Source organism: Apteryx rowi, unplaced genomic scaffold (assembly GCF_003343035.1).
Source record: "Apteryx rowi isolate R43461 unplaced genomic scaffold, aptRow1 scaffold_330, whole genome shotgun sequence".
NCBI classification, from domain to species: Eukaryota; Metazoa; Chordata; class Aves; order Apterygiformes; family Apterygidae; genus Apteryx; species Apteryx rowi.
In genome coordinates, this window is record NW_020449753.1 from 31,793 (window position 1) to 37,920 (window position 6,128).

At 40.2% G+C, this 6,128-nt stretch overlaps 1 protein-coding gene across 2 annotated transcripts in view; it reads left to right on the forward strand.

The window, feature by feature from the left end:
- The first annotated feature begins 1,896 nt into the window (after positions 1 to 1,896).
- The window catches only part of PCGF3 (polycomb group ring finger 3), a 27,976-nt gene continuing 23,744 nt past the window's right edge, over positions 1,897 to 6,128 (forward strand). Inside the window, exon 1 of one of the 2 annotated variants that reach the window (XM_026071795.1) lies at positions 1,897 to 1,956. The gene's annotated coding sequence lies outside the window, so the exon portion shown is untranslated. The remainder of the gene's footprint in view (positions 1,957 to 6,128) is intronic. The other variant, XM_026071797.1, reaches the window with a different exon arrangement.

Here is a 6,128-nt window from a genome sequence, read left to right on the forward strand (position 1 = left end):
TCTATTATTGTTCTCTTTCTGCTTTCACTGCTCTATGGTCTTAGTACCTTTCAGTAACGTTTTAAGCAAAACTACTAGCATCTGCCACATGTGGCTTTTTTCTCAGGCCCTTTCCATAGGTATTGTGTGTGCACTGTATTTCTGCTTTTTAACGAAATAACATTATTATACTTTTTTTTCCTAAAATAGCACGTTTATCTCTCTGAAATGGAGCAGAGGTGCTTTGTAATGCTTTATAAATCTTTCAGCCATTCACTCCAGTTCTGGACTTGTACTTCTAAGGCTATCTTCCCATTTTGTTCAGTTTGCTTCACAAGACCATGTGGTGCAAATAAGAATTGCAGCTCGATAATCTATCAAGTCATCAGGAGCAGCTGGCTTAGCAGTTTGGACAATCCCTTATATGAAATAAAATCCATCTTAAAATACTAACCTTCCCGTGGGCCTTATGTAGCATGCAGGGACAGTAGGTCTACTTGCCCAGTCTCCAACAGATGTCTAGATATAAAAATGAAAATACATGAAATATAAAAATGCATGTCTCTCTTTTTAACTGTTACAGTGCATCACTGTCTTCCTGCATCTAGACCAGGCATGGTAGTCATGTAGGATGAATTTGTTTGTTGGCTTTTTGCTCACAATTTCAGTGCCACTTTCTCCTTCTAGCTTAACTGCAGTATTACTTGTCCTCTCCAAGTAGCAATGAGGGAAGACACATGACAATCCCTTTTGGAAACATTTGTTACTGATAATTTTATGTTGTGATGTGTTCTCAGAATGCTCTGGTGATAAGCCTGTGATGTAGTTTCCTCAGCAGCAGTGTAGTTGCATGTTCTGTTCTCCATGTTCTGCTGCAGGATGGATTCTTTTGTGGCAGTTGCCTTTGAGTTCCTTCTCCCATACATGTGAGGGGTTTTACGTCCTCTATGAGGACATTTTTTGTGGGACCCAACAAAAGGGCATCTGATACAACCCTGCTTTGATTTCAGTTAACATTATTTTTTTTCTCTGAATGCAGTCAAAGCAGTTATGAAGTTGCTAAAAGTTGTTAAGAGAGTATTTGCATTGCACTGAAGTTCTTGCCTGATGTGGTCATGAATGTTTCATTGTATCATGGTATTTATCATTCCCTTAGCAATATAAGAGCAAAATCAATAACTATAGACTATGCCTTTGATTTTCTTGGAACAGGAAGATGTGAGTAGCAATACTCCTTACTTGTCTGTGTGACAGACAAGTCTGTGTAATTTAAAAATTGCCTTTTTTGTCAAGCTTTATGTTCATGTGCGACTATTGTCTGTCTGGAAAGCTATGTAAAACAGTCATTTTTATAATTTTATGTTGGAAAATATCCAGAGATTCTGGAAATATTTCATATTTCCTTGAAAGTATTTTTGGAAACTAAGAAAGAGAGGGCAGATTTACTTTTAAATGTAACTTGGAAACTGAGAATAATACTCACCTGGCTGTGGATCTCCAAACCCAAATCTTTTGATTCTTCAGTGACTATCACCTAAATAGTCCTAAATAGTCCATAGGTTGTGGTTCAAGTTAGCTTTTTCTTCTGTTATGTGTGAAGGTAATGAATTTGTTCATTTTGCCACCACATGGTGACAAGACTGCTTGGATTTTTGAGTAATTTTCTTTTGCTATGGTAAGTGTGTCCTTTCATGGGAGAATATATTACATGGGTGGTTCTTGAAGTTCTTCCCTCTCCCTTGCGCTCCCATGTTGACAGTCTTTTCCTGCTTTCTTTTTGTTAATCAGATATTAATTGTCCCCCCCCCCCTTTTTTGTCTTGAATTAATGTAGATACTTTAAAGTGAACTTAGTAAGCTAAGTATTTCTATGTGACAGATTGTTTTTGAGGAATTTTGGATGTTAACTTTCAGACTATTTTTCTGTCTTTTCAGGTCTCTGGATGGCAGACTCTGAAAAGAAATGCTGTTTTAAGAGGTATGCCTCATGTAGGCCAAAATATTCCTGATCAGTGTATACACCAATGATAAGGCCATACCTTTAAGGAGACTTTTTGCTTGTCTTCTTTCTGTGTGCCTGCTTTAATAAGTTTTCAGTGCTGAAATCTCTCTGAAAGGTGGAAGCTTGTTCAGAAGCATTCAGACTTGTTTTTTTGGAGACACAGCTTTACTGGAGAGGTCTGTGAGTTACTGCTTACCTTTTTGTTTGATGATCTTAATAGGACGCAGTAGAGGAAATACAACATGAAGAAAAAAAATTGACTATCTGGCATACTGGCATACCCTCTGCCACCCTCTCCTGATTGTGTATGTGGGGGGAGAGAGTTCTTCTTTTTTTGGTTGTTGTTTTTTCTTCTTTGGGAGGCAAGTCCAGATGCCTCTGTAGTTTTCTCCACTCGCTTTCTCTTAGTGTGATATGAAATCTGTCAGGCAGTGAAAGGCTGACACTGTTCTAGCAATATGGTATAAAATATCTGGAACCAAGATGGAAGAATACTAATCTTTATTCAAGTGATCATTTTTGTGTATTAGATGGATGTTTGAAACATTCCTTTGTGGTGTTTTTTTTTTTTCTGGTTGGTTTGGTTTTCATGTTCCAGCATAAGGGGACCACTTCTCTCTCCATTCTGAATAATTCAGTACTCTACAGCTGCTAGGAAAAGCAGTCTCCCAGAAGCTGAACTGGCTAGCTCTTCCAGTTCCCAGCGGTGCAGAGTCTAGTTGGAGGCCTGTAGCTAGCGGTGTCCCTCAGGGGTCAGGACTGGGTCCAGTCTTGTTCAGCTTATTCATCAGTGACCTGGATGAAGGGACAGAGTGCACCCTCAGCAAGTTTGCTGACAATACCAAACTGGGAGGAGTGGCCGATACACCAGAAGGCTGTGCTGCCATTCAGAGAGACCTGGACAGGCTGGAGAGGTGGGTGGAGAGGAACCTCATGAAGTTCAATAAAGGCAAGTGCAGGGTCCTGCACCTGGGGAGGAATAACCCCATGCACCAGTACAGGTTGGGGGTTGACCTGCTGGAAGGCAGCTCTGCGGAGAAGGACCTGGGAGTGCTGGTGGATGCCAAGTTAAGCATGAGGCAGCAATGTGCCCTTGTGGCCARGAAGGCCARTGGTATCCTGGGGTGCATTAGGAGGAGTGTTGCCAGCAGGTTGAGGGAGGTGATCCTCCCCCTCTTCTCAGCCCTGATGAGGCCACATCTGGAGTACTGCGTCCAGTTCTGGGCTCCCCCGTACAAGAGGGATGCAGCACTGCTGGAGCAAATCCAGCGGAGGGCTGCAAAGATGATTAGGGGACTGGAACATCTCTCTTATGAGGAAAGGCTGAGAGAGCTGGGCCTGTTTAGCTTGGAGAAGAGAAGACTGAGGGGGGAATCTTATTAATGTGTACAAGTATCTGAAGGGAGGGTGTCAAGAGGATGGGGCCAGACTCTTTTCAGTGGTGCCAAGCGACAGGACGCGAGGCAACGGGCACAAACAAACAGAGGAAGTTCCATCTTAACATGAGGAAAAACTTCTTCCCTGTGAGGGTGACAGAGCACTGGAAGAGGTTGCCCAGAGAGGTTGTGGAGTCTTCTCTGGAGATATTCAAAACCCACCTGGACGTGATCCTGTGCAACGTGCTCTAGGTGACCCTGCTTGAGCAGGGGAGTTGGACTAGATGATCTCCAGAGGTCCCTTCCAACCTCAGCCATTCTGTGATTCTGTGATTCCCTTCATCTCTCAGCCTTTTCAGGATTCATGAGGAATGGGTTTTAAAAAAGAGACTTTCTTTCTCTTTCTCAGAGAAAGATAGGTCACACCCAGTCTTTTCAGTACTCTTATTGTTTTATTTTTTTCAGAAGAACCTTTTCATTCTTTTCAGGATTGATTCTAAAATTTCAGAGACCTGAAGATTTTCCATTTCTTTAAAGCAGTCACAGTGCTGCTTTTTATTTTATTTTTTTTAATTTTTAGTTTTGTTCAGACTAACAAATAACTCTTAGTGTAAAGTAAGTGACAATTAAAAGTGGTCCTTCAGCTATTGCCTGAAATGCTGCTGTTACTGCTTTTTAAGCTGTGTTTACAAAGGTCCTATAGAAACTTATGTTAAAACTAAAGGAAGATCTTATTGCTATCTCCAAAACCATCATGGAAGGAGATCAAGAAAATGAAGCCAGACTATTGGAGGTGCAGGCTGGTAGGATGAGAGGCAATGCACACAAACTGCAACATATGGGATATTCCCATGAGACTGGAGGAGCATTTTTTTTGGCCCTGAGGGTAGCCAAACCCTGGAACAGGTTGCCAGAGAGACTGCAGACTCTGTTCTTGGAGGTTGTCTGAATGAAGCAGGATTAGGCCAAGAGCAACTGAATTCAGGTGGACCTATTTGAGTGTGAGGTTGGATTAGATCCCTTTGGAGGTTCCTTCCAGCCTAATATTATGCTATGATTTTATGTAGCCTGCTTATGGCTGTCTTTTTTCATTTTACACTTCCCACAAAGCAAATGAGATTCTGGCTGATTTTAAGAAATATCCACATTTAAGAAGTCTCTTGTAATTATGAAACTGCAGAGTTAAACAGAAGAAAAACTTCCTATTCCGGCAATTCTCAGTTTATTTAGGATTATCTGTTATAACAGGGTACTATTTAAACAGGTAACTCCTGTTTAGCAGAACTAATGAAGCCCTATATCCTACAGATTTGTCTCGCTTTACTTCAACTGACTTTTTTTTAACTAAGTTGTAAGGTATTTCTGTTCTCTGCTAATAGCTACAGAGGTTTGATGGTGGTAAAGTTTGCTGTGTTCAACTGTGGAAAAACGGGCCATCAAGAATTGAAAAATGAAGTCACAGATGTTCAGATTCTGGTCTCTCCTAAGTTGTCTGCTTTTGTGTAGTATAACGATTTTCTTTGAGACTTTTTGCTTCTGAAATTGGTTGCATTCCTATGAATGGTTCAGAACTCTTGAGCATGCATCTTGTATTCAGCAAATGACTGTTAACATTACAAAAAAAGGCAAACAGTGTCTCAGTTTAGTGTAGAGGTTTGCTTCTTATATCAACTCAAGTGTATTCTAGTGAGCTTATAAATGAGTCTTTATCAGTCTAACCAAGAACTCTCATCTGGAGCTACAATTTCTTCTTTTTATTTATTAACAATTTGATGCAAGAAGACTTCAGCTTAGGTGAAGCTTCAGAAAAGTAAACTTTATTTATGGTATGCTTTTCAGCTTTAATGCCTTGGTACTTTTTATATTTTCTCTCTTTGCTTCTAATAGTCAGACTGAATCCAGTTTTTTTTCTCTACAGCAGCGTACTTCAAGTAACCTTGAAAAGTATGCTTGTGTTGAGTATTGACCATCTCACATGATGAAAGTGACTTTTTTTGTGGAGTAATAGGCCATAGGAACATTGGAATGTTGGAGCCCCTTCACAGGAGCAGAAGTATGGTTCAAATAGCCCAGTACCCCATCTGAATTGATAGCTGTTAACATACGCCAGACAGGAACACACAAGAAGTCCTGTGTTAGTCATGTATTCACATGGAGAGTTTCTTCCAAAATACTGTGAATGGTCGCTTATCTTCTTATTTTGTACTACAGCTGTTTATCCCTCTCAAAAATACATTAATAAGGATGAAAAAGTAGTAGATGGTGAATATCTAATTCAGTCTACAGTTACATTTTTCACTTTCCTGTGAGTGATAACAGAATAAACATTTGATGAATCCGGAACTACTTTCTGAGTTTTCAGTTTGTTGCTATTCTTAATGATTTTAATTCCTCATATGAGGTGGTAATTTCAGTCCTGCTGTTTCTTCTTTATATTTGTCAGTAATTTTGTTAAATGATTGTCTTCTCTTTCTTTCTCTAAACAAAATATCTCAGTTCAAACAGATACTGGCTCAGAACTTGCTGTTTCAGATACTACTTTAAAGGGAAAGGATAATAAATGAACAGTGTCTCAGGTGCTAAACCAGTGTTCATTCTGCACAGTGTTCCTCCTGTAGAGACTCGAGACAGGCTCCCCTGCCCCCCTAACCAGTTGGGAAGCAATCCAAGCTATCTCCAAGGCCTGGGTCTGTAAATATGTCTCATCTAACCAAACTGACATCTTTGTAATGTGCCATTTTCCTCTGCTAGCTCCTCACTTACTTTTTAAGT